Genomic DNA, 16,710 nt, shown 5'->3' with positions numbered 1-16,710 from the left:
AACTACTGAACCCCAGCACCAACGGGAAGGTAACCAGTGGATAGCGGACCAGTTTTGTGACAGGCTTGTATTATCCCCTAATTCCTGAATAAATGTTTAAAACTTTTGCAGCAGAGTGTTGTTACTGAGAGGGGTAGCCTCTCAGTAACCAGTACTCATTCAATGTAATCCAATATGTGCTATGAAGTCACATCACTGTGTTTCTTGCCAGTGTGAAGGTGGAGAGGGAATTCTTGGGCTTGCCAGCATCCAGATAGGGCTACTCACTTTTTCAAGCACACATGCTTGAACATTCGTGAAACCTCTCTCAGTAAGGCTGCAATTAATAATCACTCTGATCCGGAGCCCCACGTCTGCTCGCATCCACCTGTGCACACAGGCTTGGGTTACGGATCTTTCAGCTGAATTTTCATTAAAACTCAATCAATGCAGCATCTCGGCACTTAGTTTGTATTGATTAAGTTCAACAAGTAATAACCATCCCCGGTTGAAATATCCTCACTTCTTGCTTTGAGTTCTTTACTGGACAGGAAGAAAAGAGGAAGGCAGTAATTGATACCAGATTTCTTAAGACATGGAAGTCCAGATAGTCTCATGGCAGTTAGGAGCCATTCAGGCAGGAGGTCTGGTCTAGAGGGTTGAGCCTCCATTTGCCCAAAGATAACATCCAAAGGTCGCCAGTTCGAGGCCACCGGCACCGTGAACGGCAAGACCTTGAAGCAGCTGACAAGCCTAGCTGAGTTATGCCAAGTTATTCCACCTGCTCTTTGGCCGCTTGTAACGAAAGATCAGAAGATCATCAGGTGGATGATGTGGTGTTGACAGCGATTCCATGTTTTGACAGCTGTTTGACAGCTCTGGGAAGGGCAGGGCTGGCTCCACAGCTGTAATCAATCAAGGCCAATGGTTCTCTGATGGACACCTGAGCTTCATTTGACCTTGATGGAACTTTGAATGGACATGGACTGAAGAGACGGCTCAGCTGAGCCTAATTTGGACTTAACAAGGGGCTAACAAGGTAGCTCACAGCTGAGCTGCATTTTGGATTATGAGGCATCCAAGGATAAAAGGCAGCTTCAGAAGGACCAAAGGCTACCCTTACCCAGAGGGAGACACTACCTGACCCAGAGGAGACCTGACCTAACCTAACCTAACCTGGCTGACCTGGACTTTGACCTTGGACTGTGATCCGGCATATTGACTGGTCTGTGAGTTGGCAATCTGCATTTATTGGACTGGGACCTGACTCTGACTTTTGCTTGCTGCACTTGTGAGTTTAACAAGGGAAACTAATCAGCCTTAAGCAGGCACAAGGCCCAGTGGGGAGGAGCTGTGGCACAACACCGCTGTCAGCCTGTGAGGGAGGAAATTGGAGGCCAGAATATGATATCAGATCATAAAAGATCCATCTGAAATGTTGTGGTTCTTGAAAGACAGAACCTTCTTCAATTGTAAAAATCCCTATTGGGGGATTATGTAAACCGCCTTGAGGAGTCTGAGGAGAAATCTGATGACCAAGAAAGGCGGTATATAAATGCCTGTATTATTATTATTATTATTATTATTATTATTATTATTATTATTATTATTATTATTATTATTATTATTATTATTAATTTCTAGACCATATTCTCATGAGAACATTTCCTCTTAGGAGCCATTTTCATGCTACTGGGACAACCAGGCTTCTTCTCCCTGATGAATTTCTGGATTACTTCAAGATGGAGTTTCTGACTCAAACTGGAGTTTGACACCACCACTACCCAACTATACCACCCAACTATTAACAATAATATGATGTAATATTATATAAAATAATATAATACTATTTAAAATATGATGATGATGATTGTTAACTGCTGGATGAGATAATGTGTACCTTCCTTCTTAGTCCTGAAAACTGACAGGATCGTCATGGGACCCGTCAACTGAAGACTAAGAATTCTGAAGATTGAGAACCGTACCTAATATAGAGCAAGGAAGATGGAGAATCTCAATCCTGAGGTTCACTTCCATGGCTTTTAGGATCAAAAAGCTAGTAAGAGTAAGACAAAAACTGATGAACTCCCCCCGCCCTGTTTCTGCAGTGACTCTAAGAAGCCGCTTCATGGTTGAAGTGAAACTGACAAGGATTTTAAAGTCCTTGTCAATCTTACAGTGGAGGGGCTTTTCTGAACTCTTCTGCCTTCTTCTGCTTTAGGAAATTTGTGGCTGAAGTAGGTATTCAACGAAGGCTTACCCCCAGTCTCAGAACTATTTTCTTGCCCAGCAGTCAACACAATGTCTATTTCACCAACAGTTCAACTAAAATCAATAAATAGAAGGGTAATTGCCCTACCTTGATTGACTCCATCAGACTTGCATCTCTTGAGAAATTCGGCTGCTAAACAGTATATTTGCCCATTCTGGTACTGTAACAGAAATGTAATTAAACAGCAAGGTGTGATGCCTAATATTTGAACCATGAACAAGCAATTATTAGAAATTGTATTTGGGTTCCCTATCAAATATTTATTTCATAAAAAACCCACTTAAGGGACAGCTTCAAAAAAAAATGATTGATTATCCCTCTGAAGTATGACCATAAATCCAGTAAGTTAATTAAAATACTTTTGTTCTAATAGCTGATATAATGAGAAAGAAGTTTGCTAAATTAACCATACCAACCGTGTATGGGGGGCTAGCTTTTTTTGTCACCAATTTGAGGCACTTTAGTTTCACGTGTTTAATATCTTGGAAAATTCACCTCCGTGGCTTTTAGGATTTGCACGTATGAACTTGAAAATATGACAAAATTACCAATTAAACTCTGAAAATGCCATGAATGTGCTTTACGCAGCCAACAGTAGTTACCCAAATAATTTGTCATCAGCTTTTTAGAATATTTGATTACAGATTTACATAGGAAAGGCAGCAGCCTGTAATGAGAGAATAAATTACCTTTGGAATAGAAAGTTAGATGGGAATGCATGTAAGCACTGTTTTGCATTCAGAATGTCTTCTTTGCCAGACCCAAGTCTATTATTCAGTGAGTCTGGTGCCAGAAACCATATGAGTTGTCCTGCTTGATCAGACCAAGGTCTAAATACCCTAGAACAGTGGCTCTCACACATTTGGCACCAGGACCCACTTTTTAGAATGAGAATATGTCAGGACCCGCCGGATGTGATGTCATGACTGGACGTGACATCATCAAGCAGAAAACTTTTTAACAATCCTAGGCTGCACACTTTCCAAGGAGTAAGCCCCATTTACTATCATTGTTAAAAGAATATACATGGTAGCTTGTTAAAAGTGCGGGTCTGTAACATTTCCCCAAACGCAATCACATACCATGGTAGCATCAAGTCTGATATATTAAAAATAAAATGTTGAAATGAATGGGGACCCACCTGAAATGGGCTCACGACCCACCTAGTGGGTCCCTACCCACAGTTTGAAAAACACTGCCCTAGAATATGGATCTCAACAGCAGTCACCAAGAATATACCCAAAATGGTGCAAAATAAAATGCGTGACATGACATAACTAGGCCTCCATATATGTTCTGGGAGGACCTCCATCCCTTTATCCCTTCAACCTTTATCCCAGTGGATTTCCAACTTTTTCATCTCATGGCACACTGACACGGCCGTTTTTCGGGGCATACCATCAGTATGACAAGGGGCACTGTTCTGCCGGTGGAGGGCTCACATCCTCCAGCGACCCTATTAAGGAATGACTCTTCCACAAACTCCCACAGCACACCTGTGGACCATTTGAGGCATGCCAATGTGCCACAGCATCCTGGTTGAAAACAGCTGCTCTATCCACTCTATCCATCCCATGCATAATTGTATATGTTTCAGTCATATGCCCATTTGGGCACCTTCTTTGAGACTGAAGAGCCTCAAGTGTAAAAGACTTTCCTTGTAAAAGAGATAGTGTGGTCCACTAATCATTTTGGTCATTCTCTTCTGCCTGGGCTGACTAAATGCTAAGGTTCTAACTTAGTTTTCTCCTTGATATTCTAGAGCAGGGTTTCTCAAACTGTGGGTTGTGACCCACCAAGTGGGTCGGGAGCTGATGTCAGGTGGGTCCCGAGAAGGTCCGAACCGCCATCTTGGAATCTGGCAATTGAAGTGGGCGCCGGCATCTTGGAAACTGGAGCCTGGCAAAATAGACTGCCGGCTCCACCTTTGAAGCTGTTACAGCCTTTCCCTGGCTGGAACGGCAGTAAGCTCCTTCCAGCAGCAAAAGAGCCATAGGCGCGAGGCTGCTCATGCAACAGCAAGTGGAGAGCATCGACTGGAAAGACAGGCACTTTGTTTTCTTTGCTCTCTCCCCAGCTCAGGGCAGCTGAGCAGGACCTTCCCTGGTTCCTTTCACCTCCCTTCCAAGGCAGTGCAGGGAAGCAGGCAGATCCTGCTTCTGTTATTACTTGCAGCAATCCTTGGGAGGGGTGGCAATTCTCTTTTTGAATGGCTAATCTCCCCTCCTTAATTATTCAAGACGGCCAAGGGACCTGCCCTTGCTCCTTTCACCCCTCTGCTTCCTTCCAAAGCAGTGCAGAGAAGTGGCTGAATCCAACTTCAAGGCAGCACTGCCTGCCTTTGTTATTACTTGCTTCCAAGTGTTCTCCTTGGTCATTGCAGGAGTGGGGTGGGGGCCTCTTTCAGTACCAGAGCCATTCCTCTGCAGGTTCCCCTGCTAGTTGTGCACAAGAATTTTTTGAATAGGTATATTGAAATATGAAAGGGCCGCTTGCACATCCGTAGCCTGAACGGATATATTGAGCAACTTTAGCATGTAGATCGCTGTTTCTGTAAGCCAGCCCAGAGAGAACAGAACATGTCTTCATATCACCACCCTTCCTAATTATAAGATTTTCAGTATAGTGGTATATTTTTCTATCTCATAAAAGCAGTACATTTTGTTCTATCGGTTAATGGCTTTTAAAAATCTAGTTATTCGTGTGTTGTAGAGGACGTGTGATTATATAGGATAGTGCCAATATCCTTCCAACACATTTATGCATAAAGTCTTACATGTCTGACTTTTGCCCCATAATTAGTTTCAAATGAAATTAGATTTAGTGAAGGCTTCCATCCAATTAAGGAGAAAGCTGAATAAAGTTGATTCCATCCAAATTATCTAAAAGGAAAAAACTTTTTTTACTGCTTTCATTGTTAGATAATTTTTTAAAAAAAGTCTTTGTACTTAGGAAAAGTTAACAGTTTTGAAAGTTCTTCTGTCTTACCAGACCTTAATTAACTCTTCAGACAAGTTTCAGTTGGTGCATACAGTATACCAGGCCTAGCCTATGTTGGGGTGCAATAGCTAGGTGTGACCATTGCTTTCATGCTGAACGAGTGAGTCTCTCTGAGTCTTCTGTTTGGACACTGTGCAAAGGGTGTCTAGATGGATGGCTCTTTGGTTTGATCCAGCGGTGCCCATCTTAGATGTGTTCACTTGCTGCATTTATCCAAAGATAGGGGGAAAGGCATTTTACACCTAGGATCAACAGCTTGTGTGCCCCCCCCCCAAAAAAAACCTATGACCATTTACATTCCTTTGTAAAGCGCAGCCAGTGACATAGCTAGAGGGGGTGCTAAGCGCTGGGTTTTGCAGGGAGTCTCACTGCAGCATGCAAGGGACCCCTCTGTCTTCCCTTCAAAGCCATTCCAGGCAGGGGGAACAAAACAGAGGTGTACACGCAACGGAAGGAGAGGTGGAGGGGCCCTTTCAATGCCGTGGTGAGGCTCCCTGCAAAACTTAGTTCTCTGCACCCCTTCTAGCGATACCACTGAGTGCAGCGGACAGATCTGGACACAATACTCCCAATGGGAACTAAAGAAGAAATGAAGTCCTGCTCTTTCTCAATAGCATTCACTCTGCATGTATTTTGCCTGAAACTGAGAAAACATGCATCAAGAATAATTGCCCAAAACAATATGTTTGAAGAACAGTTTGTGGTTTGAAAACAAGGATCACCTCTCCCTCTCCCTCTCTCTATCTTTTTTTCCTGTCCCCATGAGTAAAGGACATGGAACTGGCTAAGGGTGCAATCCTAACCAACTTTCCAGCACTGGCATAGCTGTGCTAGTGGGGCATGTGCTACATCCTGCAGTTGGAGAGAAGGTCACAGAGGCCTCCTCAAGGTAAGGCAATGTTTGTTCCCTTACCTCAAAGTTGCGTTACCCTTAGGTAGGTGCTGGAAAGTGGGTTAGGATTGCGCCCTTAGTGTTTCATCCCTAGCTGGTTCACAGTCTTAGCATTTCATTTATGAGTTATCTGGAAACAAGTGTGTTCCTTCACCAAGCACAGACTACAAATAAAATATTAAATGAATGAATAAAATAAATAAGTCTCTGACTGGGGACATTAAAGTGTGAGTTGTTTAATTAACTGATCTTCTTTTTACGGAGGGCTGTATGGAAGTGTTTTGGGTGGTTTAACCCCCCCCCCCTTTCTTTTTGGTGAGTGTGTTATCAGTTATTTCAGACAGAGCTCTTCACCTATCAAGAGCAAATTTTCACAAAACCGATGAAAGAAACACACAAGAGAATTGTGCATGTGTGTGTCTTTGCCCTCAGTACCTTTCTTCAATTCATTTCCACTCCACCTTTTTTGCTGCTCTTCTCCATGTCTTGCTGTGACTCCTTAGCAGTTTGCATTCAAACCAATTTGTTGATGAATTCAAGGCTTTTGATCTGAAAGTTTGCAAGGGCTACTGATGGAGTTTTCTTCCAAGAAACATTTGACTGGGAAAGGTTTTGGGTTTTTCAAAGAAGACAGAACTGTACAGTGCAATTCAACAAAATGCTTGTGCAGATGCAAGATGGGAAAATTATACATTACCCTAACCTTCCTTCTCCTCCTCTTACTTAAGAGGCTCCACCTCTCTCTCAATTTTCAGTTTTGCACAGGAATCATGAGTTTTATCCCACCCTGGTTTCTCCCCCCGCCCCACCATCCCCTGCCCGGGTTCACCCACTTCCCCGCTCTAAAGCTATTCACCATTGGTCAGTGCTGCAGGATCACTGGCCAGCCCTCCTCCTTATGGCACAATTGTGACACCCTTAGGGCCCAATCCTATCCAACTTTCCTGCACCAGTGCAGCCTCAATGCAGCTCCAAGGAAAGGGAACAAATGTTCCCATACATTGAGGAGGGCTCTATGACTGCGTTCCCATCACAGGAAGCAGTGCATACCCCATTGGCACAGCAGCACCAGCTCTGGAAAAATGGATAGTATTGGGCCCCAAGTCCACTAAACCCAGGGGGAGAATGGGGTAGGAGAGTGACTGGCCTGGAGGAGGTTGGGACCAGCAAAACCCTGCCCCACCAGATCTTATCCTCCATGTCAAGCTGCAAAACCCAACACACAGGTTATTTTGCCAATGCAGACTCCATGTCAGGCTTTGCAGATTTCAACAGCCCCACAGCCGGGCCTGCGCCCTTACTAGGGGTGGGGAGGTGCAAAGTTCCTCTGCGATACAGTGATCACCATTTTGGCGCCACTGCACCCAGCAGCCTTGCTGGGGGATAGGATTGAGTTGTAAGTCCTCTGAACCCACTGGGCCTTGCATCTGTGTAAACACAGATGGAATCTGTGTACCATTGTACAAATCGATAGTAAGGCCACATGTGGAGTATTGTGTCCAGTTCTGGTCGCCGCATCTCAAAAAAGACATAATAGAAATGGAAAAGGTGCAAAAGAGAACGACTAGGATGATTAGTGGGCTGGGGCACCTTCCTTATGAGGAAAGGCTACGGCGTTTGGGCCTCTTCAGCCTAGAAAAGAGACGCCTGAGGGGGGAAACGATTAAGACATACAAAATTATGCATGGAAAGGATAAAGTGGATAGAGAGATGCTCTTTACACTCTCACATAACACCAGAACTAGGGGACATCCACTAAAATTGAGTGTTGGGAGAGTTAGAACAGACAAAAGAAAATATTTCTTTACTCAGCGTGTGGTCGGTCTGTGGAACTCCTTGCCACAGGATGTGGTGATGGCATCTGGCCTAGACGCCTTTAAAAAGGGATTGGACAAGTTTCTGGAGAAAAAATCCATTCTGGGTTACAAGCCATGATGTGTATGCGCAACCTCCTGATTTTGGAGGTAGGCTATGTCAGAATGCCAGATGCAAGGGAGGTCACCAGGATGAGGTCTCTTGTTATCTGGTGTGCTCCCTGGGGCATTTGGTGGGCCGCTGTGAGATACAGGAAGCTGGACTAGATGGGCCTATGGCCTGATCCAGTGGGGCTGTTCTTATGTTCTTAATCAGACTGAAAAGTTTTGGCAGGTGACCTTTTTTGGGGGGGTCACATTTTTGAGAATGCACAGGGCTTGAGAGCAGCCCATCAGAGACATGCATTCAAAGTTTTGAGGTGGACGGGGGAGAAGAGCAGATAAAAAGTGGAATTAAATGAAACTCTAGGAGGAGGAGTAAAAAGGTGGTGAACCAAAATGAGAGTGAGAGAGGAGCTCCACAAGAGCTGTGTACAACTGGGGTCAGACAGGCTGGCAGCTGTCAGAGATTGTGTCTCGGGGTATTCTTTGGCTGCATATGAAGGCAGGCTGGAGTAGAAATGAATTTTAGTGGGGGTGGAATAATATCCCAAAGTTCATTCTATCTGGGTGATAGTCTGGTGAAGGGCAGAATGAGGTCCAGCCGGATGCATACTCTGAGGGTAATTATAATGCTGAACTCTAACTGATAGCTTCAGTGGAATAGGAAGTTTAGTGGAACAAGCTAACGTAAATCCTCTGAAATATAGACCCTCTGAATTGGTAGCTGTCTGACTCTCTTCAACATTTAGATCGTAACAATTCAAGGCTAGGTTGTTTGTACCCAGCAAGAAGCTGTGATACAGGCACATCGTTTTAAGTTTAATTAATAGCCATCTTCCTCCTAACCCAGGGGAGACGATAAACATTGTGTTTTTCTTTTCTTCCTAAAGCAGACCTTCTGCATGCCTTTGAGGGAGGGTTTATTTTCTCAGACACAGTATATAGTCTCAGTACCTCACTGCCCTGAAGCCCACAGATTAATGCCACTGAGGCCACAACCAGCCATGTTACCAGGGCTTTGGTGCCCGGTGTAACATTGTATCATCACACAACATTGTGACATCACTTCTGGGTTGTCCCAGAGGAGATGGGCATGAAGAGGAGGAAGCCATTGAAAATTGCTGAAGCCCCTGCCATGAATGTACATGCTCTCCAGTTCCTAACTGTGTGCATGCACCCACACTTTGTGGCACCACTGCCTAGTCTGGCATCTAAGGCAGACCACCTCCATACCTCCACTTGCTACGCCACTAGCCACAACCAATATAAATAGTGTGCAACCATTTTGTTATTGCTATTGTATTGTCTAGTAGGAGGAGAAGGGACTGTCCCTGGTTCTTACTAAAAGCAATCAAATAAGAAGCTGTCGTGGATTCCCCCCCACCGCCATGCTCCAGAAGGCACACACCTCTACACAGCTATACCTTTGGTACCCAGGAACTGGGAAACAGTTACATACAAGTCCTCCTTCATACTACCACCCACAGCTGCAGTGAAGTAGCCTGTCTGCTGCCCAGTCTTGATTTTGCTTTCCTGGCTGGGTATCACTGATGGTTTCAATCTTGAAAAGCTAAGTGGAGAGTATATGGACAACAGCTATCCATTGCTACACTGTAGTGACAGTGCAAAGGAGAATTTTATGGTATCTACTAACTCCCTGGAGCGCCTTCCTATTAGGCCTTGACTAGATTATTGGGTGGTGGTGGAAAGTAGCTACAACAGCAGAAGTAAATGTTTCCATGGACCCTGGCTTATCTGGAAGAAGTGGGGAGCAGAGATAGTAGTGGTGTGGAACCCTGCTTACACGGACATGGGCCTTGGATCATCCTCCACCAAGCCCCACCTATGGAGTCACTGTATGCATGCATGCTTATATATATATAGGTATTGGTATTGGCAACCTTCAGTCTCGAAAGACTAGGGTATCGCGCTCTGAAAGGTGGTTCTGGCACAGCGTCTAGTGTGGCTGAAAAGGCCAATCCGGGAGTGACAATCCCTTCCACACCGGGAGCAGTCTGTCCCTGGTCTGTCTCCCTGGCTATGGGCCTTCCTTCTTTGCCTCTTAGCCTCAGACTGTTGGCAAAGTGTCTCTTCAAACTGGGAAAGGCCATGCTGCACAGCCTGCCTCCAAGCGGGCCGCTCAGAGGCCAGGGTTTCCCACTTGTTGAGGTCCATCCCTAAGGCCTTCAGATCCCTCTTGCAGATGTCCTTGTATCGCAGCTGTGGTCTACCTGTAGGGCGCTTTCCTTGCACGAGTTCTCCATAGAGGAGATCCTTTGGGATCCGGCCATCATCCATTCTCACGACATGACCAAGCCAACGCAGGCGTCTCTGTTTCAGCAGTGAATACATGCTAGGGATTCCAGCACGTTCCAGGACTGTGTTGTTTGGAACTTTGTCCTGCCAGGTGATGCCGAGGATGCGTCGGAGGCAGCGCATGTGGAAAGCGCTCAGTTTCCTCTCCTGTTGTGAGCGAAGAGTCCATGACTCGCTGCAGTACAGAAGTGTACTCAGGACGCAAGCTCTGTAGACCTGGATCTTGGTATGTTCCGTCAGCTTCTTGTTGGACCAGACTCTCTTTGTGAGTCTGGAAAACGTGGTAGCTGCTTTACCGATGCGCTTGTTTAGCTCGGTATCGAGAGAATGTGTGTCGGAGATCGTTGAGCCAAGGTACACAAAGTCATGGACAACCTCCAGTTCATGCTCAGAGATTGTAATGCAGGGAGGTGAGTCCACATCCTGAACCATGACCTGTGTTTTCTTCAGGCTGATTGTCAGACCAAAATCTTGGCAGGCCTTGCTAAAACGATCCATGAGCTGCTGGAGATCTTTGGCAGAGTGGGTAGTGACAGCTGCATCGTCGGCAAAGAGGAAGTCACGCAGACATTTCAGCTGGACTTTGGATTTTGCTCTCAGTCTGGCTATCAACAGCAGGACTATCAATTGCTTTCTGGGTGATTTTTCTCACCTGAGCCACGGCTGTGCAGGGATACAACTGTGTATCCTGGTGCAGCTATTGTTAGCAGAAGCACCACTAGATTTGCATCACCTGGTATGAGAGCTCATTGTGTTATTCTTAGCCCCCAGCCCCCAGGGTAAATATATATATATATATATATATATATATATAAGCATGACCATTATTATTATTATATATATATATATAATGGCCATGGTCATTATTATTATATATAATGACCTCTTAAGATTGGGATGCAATGAAAAATACATGCTAAGCGCAGAAATTAGTTCATCATGTGGACCAACATATGCCAAAGAAGAAAAGAGGGGGTACCAGAGGGGAAAGCCAGTGTTTGCCAATTTATAATTACCCCCAACTTGCTTTGCGTTTATGACTCAATTTAATCATGCTTTGTGAAACAATAGGAATACGGCCATCATAAATATCACTCATTTGGTAAGCGAACAGGCAAGGAATAAAAAAGTTTATGCAAGCACATGAAGTTATCATAAAAACCTGTGCAATTATTATCTCTGCTTTACCTCCAAAAATGATTATTCTCTTGGTAGACGTCAATGTAGTAGAGCTTTAGAATGTAGAAGCCGGGGCAGTAAATTGCATTTTTGAATTACACGTTGGAATCAATTATGGTGCTATCATAAGGGCTATAAATAACAGGCAAAATTGCCAGATGTGTAATTCTTTAAAAAAAAAAAAGTACCCTGGAACATTTGCCATTTTTAGAATGGCTAAGTAAGGACCTTGGGTTAATCAATGAATTTCATGGATTCGTGTGACGAGAGGACAGAAAAAAGGACTGTTGTGACTTTGCCACAAGGAGAATTTAGCAAGGACAAGATCATTCTTAGGGATAGCTCAAATTATGCTGTAATGTTCAAGGTATCCTTGTTCACAAAGGAAACCAAAAACACATGCAGTAGACAAGACTTGACTGGGTGAAGCAGCTACTTCAGTGGGTAGGGTGTACCTGACACTTACCCCCCATCTGCCCAGCCTCTTCCTGCCTTCCCTCTTGGCTGCTCAGCTGAGTGAAAGGGGGAAAACCACAGTGGGGAGTGTAGGGGGCACTCCTTGCTACTCTGTTACTCCTCCATCCAATATGGCCACCCTCCTGACCCTACTCACTGGCTCATGTTACCCCGATACCAGGAAGTGAGTGTAGTTCCAGAAGCAGCCTAAGGAGTGGAGATGGTTTAGAACCAGGAGCAAGAAGAGGATGATGTTGATGTTTATTATCAGTATTTATATACTGCTTTTCAACTAAAACTTCACAAATTGGTTTACAGAGAAAATCAAATATCTAATGGCTCCCCAAAAGGGCTCCCAATCTAAAAAGATGCAAAAGACACTTTTGCTGGGGTGAGGAGGGGCGGTTACTCTCCCCCTGCTAAATAAAAGAGGAGCACCCACTTGAAAAGTGCCTCTTACCTGATGCTCTGCATTGGGGCTTAGCTGGAATTGTCTCTCTCTTGTGCTTCTCCACATCCAGGAAGCAAGCTATCGACTGTGGCTGCTGATTTGCAGAAGGAACTGTTTCTATGAGGAGATAGCACTTTTAAACCTTTCCTCCTTCCCTCTCAATCTACTGTCAGCTATGTATTGTGGGGGGAGGGGGGAAGAGGTACAGCATCAATCTATTTTTCCTCCACCACAGAACAAATAGCCTTCTTCTAAAGGAGGCAAAATAGATCAGGCCTATGAAATAATGGGATGAAATAATGAAATCATCCTCTGCCTGCTTTCCCCCTATCGATTAGCAGCTCTGCATCGCTGCCCGAAGTCAGAAATGAGAATTCCTTCATTGCATATTTACTGTTCATCTTATATGCTCTGTCTTATGTCGCATGCCCCCAGAATTCCTTTTTAACAAGGACCTTCTGAGAACCTTCTGAAATGGAGCATGTAATGTTTTCTCATGCTTCCAGTGTGTCCATTTGGGGTCAGACAAACTGAAATATGTGGTATTTCAGTGTGAACATTTCCATGTCACCAGCCATGGTTCAGCTTTTCCCACCTGGGGGCAGCCAAACAGAGCCTGCTCCTGCTGTGTCATCCATCCTTTTCTTCCTTGCACCTTTAGATTGATCTAACTAGGTCCTAGGTAGGACCAGCATGGCTCCTTTTATGTTGCCACCTGCTGCCTATTGTTCTCATTTGGGTCCGAGCCTGGACAGTTAACCTTATACTTCATTCCCTTCCACATCCAGACAGCTCCTCTAAGGTTTCAATATCATTTTGGTCCTGAAAGCTCCCCTAAGGTTTCAGCACCAGGCCCTTCCAAACAGCTCCCTGGGCACTTCAATGGTCTGGACCAAAATGTGTAGTCCCATATAACCGGGATACACAGAACAGAATATGGTGGTAGACATGGAACTGCCTTCCACAAGTGACAGCCTTGGTCCATCTAAGTCAGTGCTGTAAACACTAAATGGTTCTCCTGGGTTCCACACACTGACTGACAGCAGCTCTCTGGAGTTGCAACCAAATTCTTTCCCAGCTCAGGTGAGAAGGAGAAGCACACACCTTGGGGAATGAAGCCTTCTTATCTCTAAGCACCTATTTAGGAGTGAAAATTTAAAAAAAATATATATCTAAGCACCTGTTATATCAGGACTCCAAGAAGGGATCAATCAGTAGGACTAGCTTCAAAACTTCTTAGTCTCTTCTTTCACTGTTGTCTGTCAACTGGAAAAGAAGTAGAACAGGGCAACCAAAATGGTGAAGAGTACAGAGAATATTCCTTACCAGGAAAAGCTATGATGTTTGTGACTTTTTTTTTTACTTTTAGTTCAGGCAAAAAGAAGATAATCTCTCACAATACTAGAACTAGGGGTCATTCAGTGACACCAATCCTTCAACAGCCACTGGGGGGCAGTTGATTGTGGAAAAGGTAGCAGAGGGTGGCTTGATCCTTTCATGCCACTGGCTTCACCCCATCTCTCTTTCTTCCCTGCCTCGCAAGGTTGCTGTGACAATCAAGTCAGATAAACCCATATATGCTACCCTGAACTCGAATAGGGGATGCGATAAATGAGGCATTCAGCTCAGAACAGTGTCAGTTTTTAAAATATAAAAAAAGGAATCCCCAGCGTGTACACACTGCTGAAACAGAGACGTCTGTGTTGGCTTGGTCATGTTGTGAGAATGGGTGATGGTCGGATCCCAAAGGATCTCCTCTATGGAGAACTCGTGCAAGGAAAGCGCCCTACAGGTAGACCACAGCTGCGATACAAGGACATCTGCAAGAGGGATCTGAAGGCCTTAGGAGTGGACCTCAACAGGTGGAAAACCCTGGCCTCTGAGCGGCCTGCTTGGAGGCAGGCTGTGCAGCATGGCCTTTCCCGGTTTGAAGAGACACTTGGCCAACAGTCTGAGGCAAAGAGGCAAAGAAGGAAGGCCCATAGCCAGGGAGACAGAGCAGGGACAGACTGCACTTGCTCCCAGTGTGGAAGGGATTGTCACTCCCGAATTGGCCTTTTCAGACACTCTAGACGCTGTGCCAGAACCACCATTCAGAGCGTGATACCAGAGTCTTCCGAGACTGAAGGTTGCCAACTCTCTCACTCTCATATATATTGCCTGAGGCCAAATTGCAATGAAGTTAAAAGTGTGATAAATTCATTTGCCTAAATTTTTTTTTTTGGGGGGGGGGGGTAAAATGCTTTTTGTTAAGAACTCGTATTCTGCTGAAATGTTAAAATTGTAATTCGGGAAGCTTTGTTGAATTATTACTTACTCATGCTGTCAGAGAAGCTTGCTCGTGCCGCCTGTATCACCCTGATAGCAAGACAGGCCTGCCTGTCAAATCAAAAGTAAACCTTTAATATTCACACGTGTGATATCAGTACTCTCACCCCTTGTATAAAGGTTTCTATAAAAGGCATTTTTTATTTCTTTTGACTAAAGCAAATGAATGTAGAAAAGAGTCAGGCTTCCTCAGCCATCTATGATCTTGACACGGCGCATCACGCACTCATGTTCCTTCATGCATTCACAGCTCATTCAACTTACCTTCCAGACAAGGTGTTTTCTTCACATCTCTGTGTCAGGTTGACAAACACAGTGTTTATTTCTGTCAGGTTCGCCTCGCCCTCTTTTGCAAGAAGGAAGCTGGAATTAAACTATTTGCATACCGTGCTCCAAATATCCAGAATTCCTGAAATGATAGAGGGTTGTCCAGTGTCATGGATCTCTAAGCGGCCTCATGCATCAAGGGGTGGAATCACTGGGTGACTGCCTTATCCTATAAAAAGCCCCAGCTTTATAAAGCCCCACTTTATCCTATATAAAGCCCCAACCTCCCCAATGGGACTTCTCGGATTTGTGCCAGTAATACCACTGGCACAAGTCTGAGAAGGTCCATGTAAGACTTGCCAAGCCCAAGAAGGGAGCCCATCTCCTCCTGGGCCTGTCCCCCCAGGTCCATCCCCCATCCTGGTATGCCCGCTCCCCACCTCCATTCCACCCTCCCACAATCCTCCTCCATCCCTGAGCTACTTGGCACTACACTCACCTCCACCAGTCAGAGATCTGGATGCAGCACCAGTGGGGTGGCACAGGCCACCCACTGGCACTGCTTGCTCCTGAGTCATCACACATGTGCTTTATGGCTCATTTGCAACACCTAGCACCTGGGCAGCAGTTGCTGCCCTGTTGCTACTAATGTTTAGGACTGCGCTGTCAGTGGTGGTCACCTGCTTTGGATTCTGGAGGTCCCAGATTCAATATCTGCCATCTTTATATTGGGTTAGGAATTACCCACAAGACGCCCTGGGAAGCCACTGGCCACTCTAGACAATTCTGAGCTAGATGAACCAACAGTCTTACTCTTTATTACAGTCAGTTCACACATAGAGTGGTAAGTCACAGTTTTTCCTCTGGGTCAAAGTTTATTTATTTCCCACTCTCCCTCCAAGGAGCACAAGATGATGTAAATGGCTCTTCCCCTTCTTCTTATATTCATAACAACCCTGAGAGGTAGGCTAGACCAAAAGATAATGAATGACTTAAGGTCACCTATTAAACATCATGGACTTTATCTTGGGTCTACACTTCAGATTTCTACTCTAGCCACTATACAACACTGTTAACCACAAAAGAGGTGCAACATATTCCAACCAACCTGCACATACCAGTAATCCAAGAGGAGCATTGTGCACCAATTGTAGGTAAAGATAATCAGATAAAATGTATTCTATTGGAATCCTTAGGCAAATTGGTGGTCCCTTTCAACATAAGGAAAGAGCAACTTTTTGATAATGACACCTATCATTTTCATGGTGATAAAAGACTGGTACATGTGTCGGGGTCTATTCTTGCGTGGAGTGAGCATTTTAAATAAAACTGGCTTAAAATATTTCAGACTTTTAATCTTCCTTAACAGCCTATTCATTTGAAATCAAGAATTTCTCTTTGGTTCCTGATGGTGGCTTGATTAAGCATGTTGTGAAATAATGAACACAAGGTCAACTCTAGCCATCATCAAAAGGGTACTTCATCATGTGCTCTCTGTTCAGCTGTTTATTTTGACCAGCACAGACTCTCCGCTAGTATCTGACAATGCTCAAATTAGCACAGAAGTACATGTCTGGATTCATCATGTTATTCCCTAGAAAAAAACCAATGCAGGGCAGTTTGAGGCTGAATTGTGGCGGTGGTAAGAGCTGAT

This window comes from Tiliqua scincoides, chromosome 9 (genome assembly GCF_035046505.1).
Source record: "Tiliqua scincoides isolate rTilSci1 chromosome 9, rTilSci1.hap2, whole genome shotgun sequence".
NCBI lineage: Eukaryota > Metazoa > Chordata > Lepidosauria > Squamata > Scincidae > Tiliqua > Tiliqua scincoides.
This window is presented reverse-complemented; position numbering follows the sequence as displayed.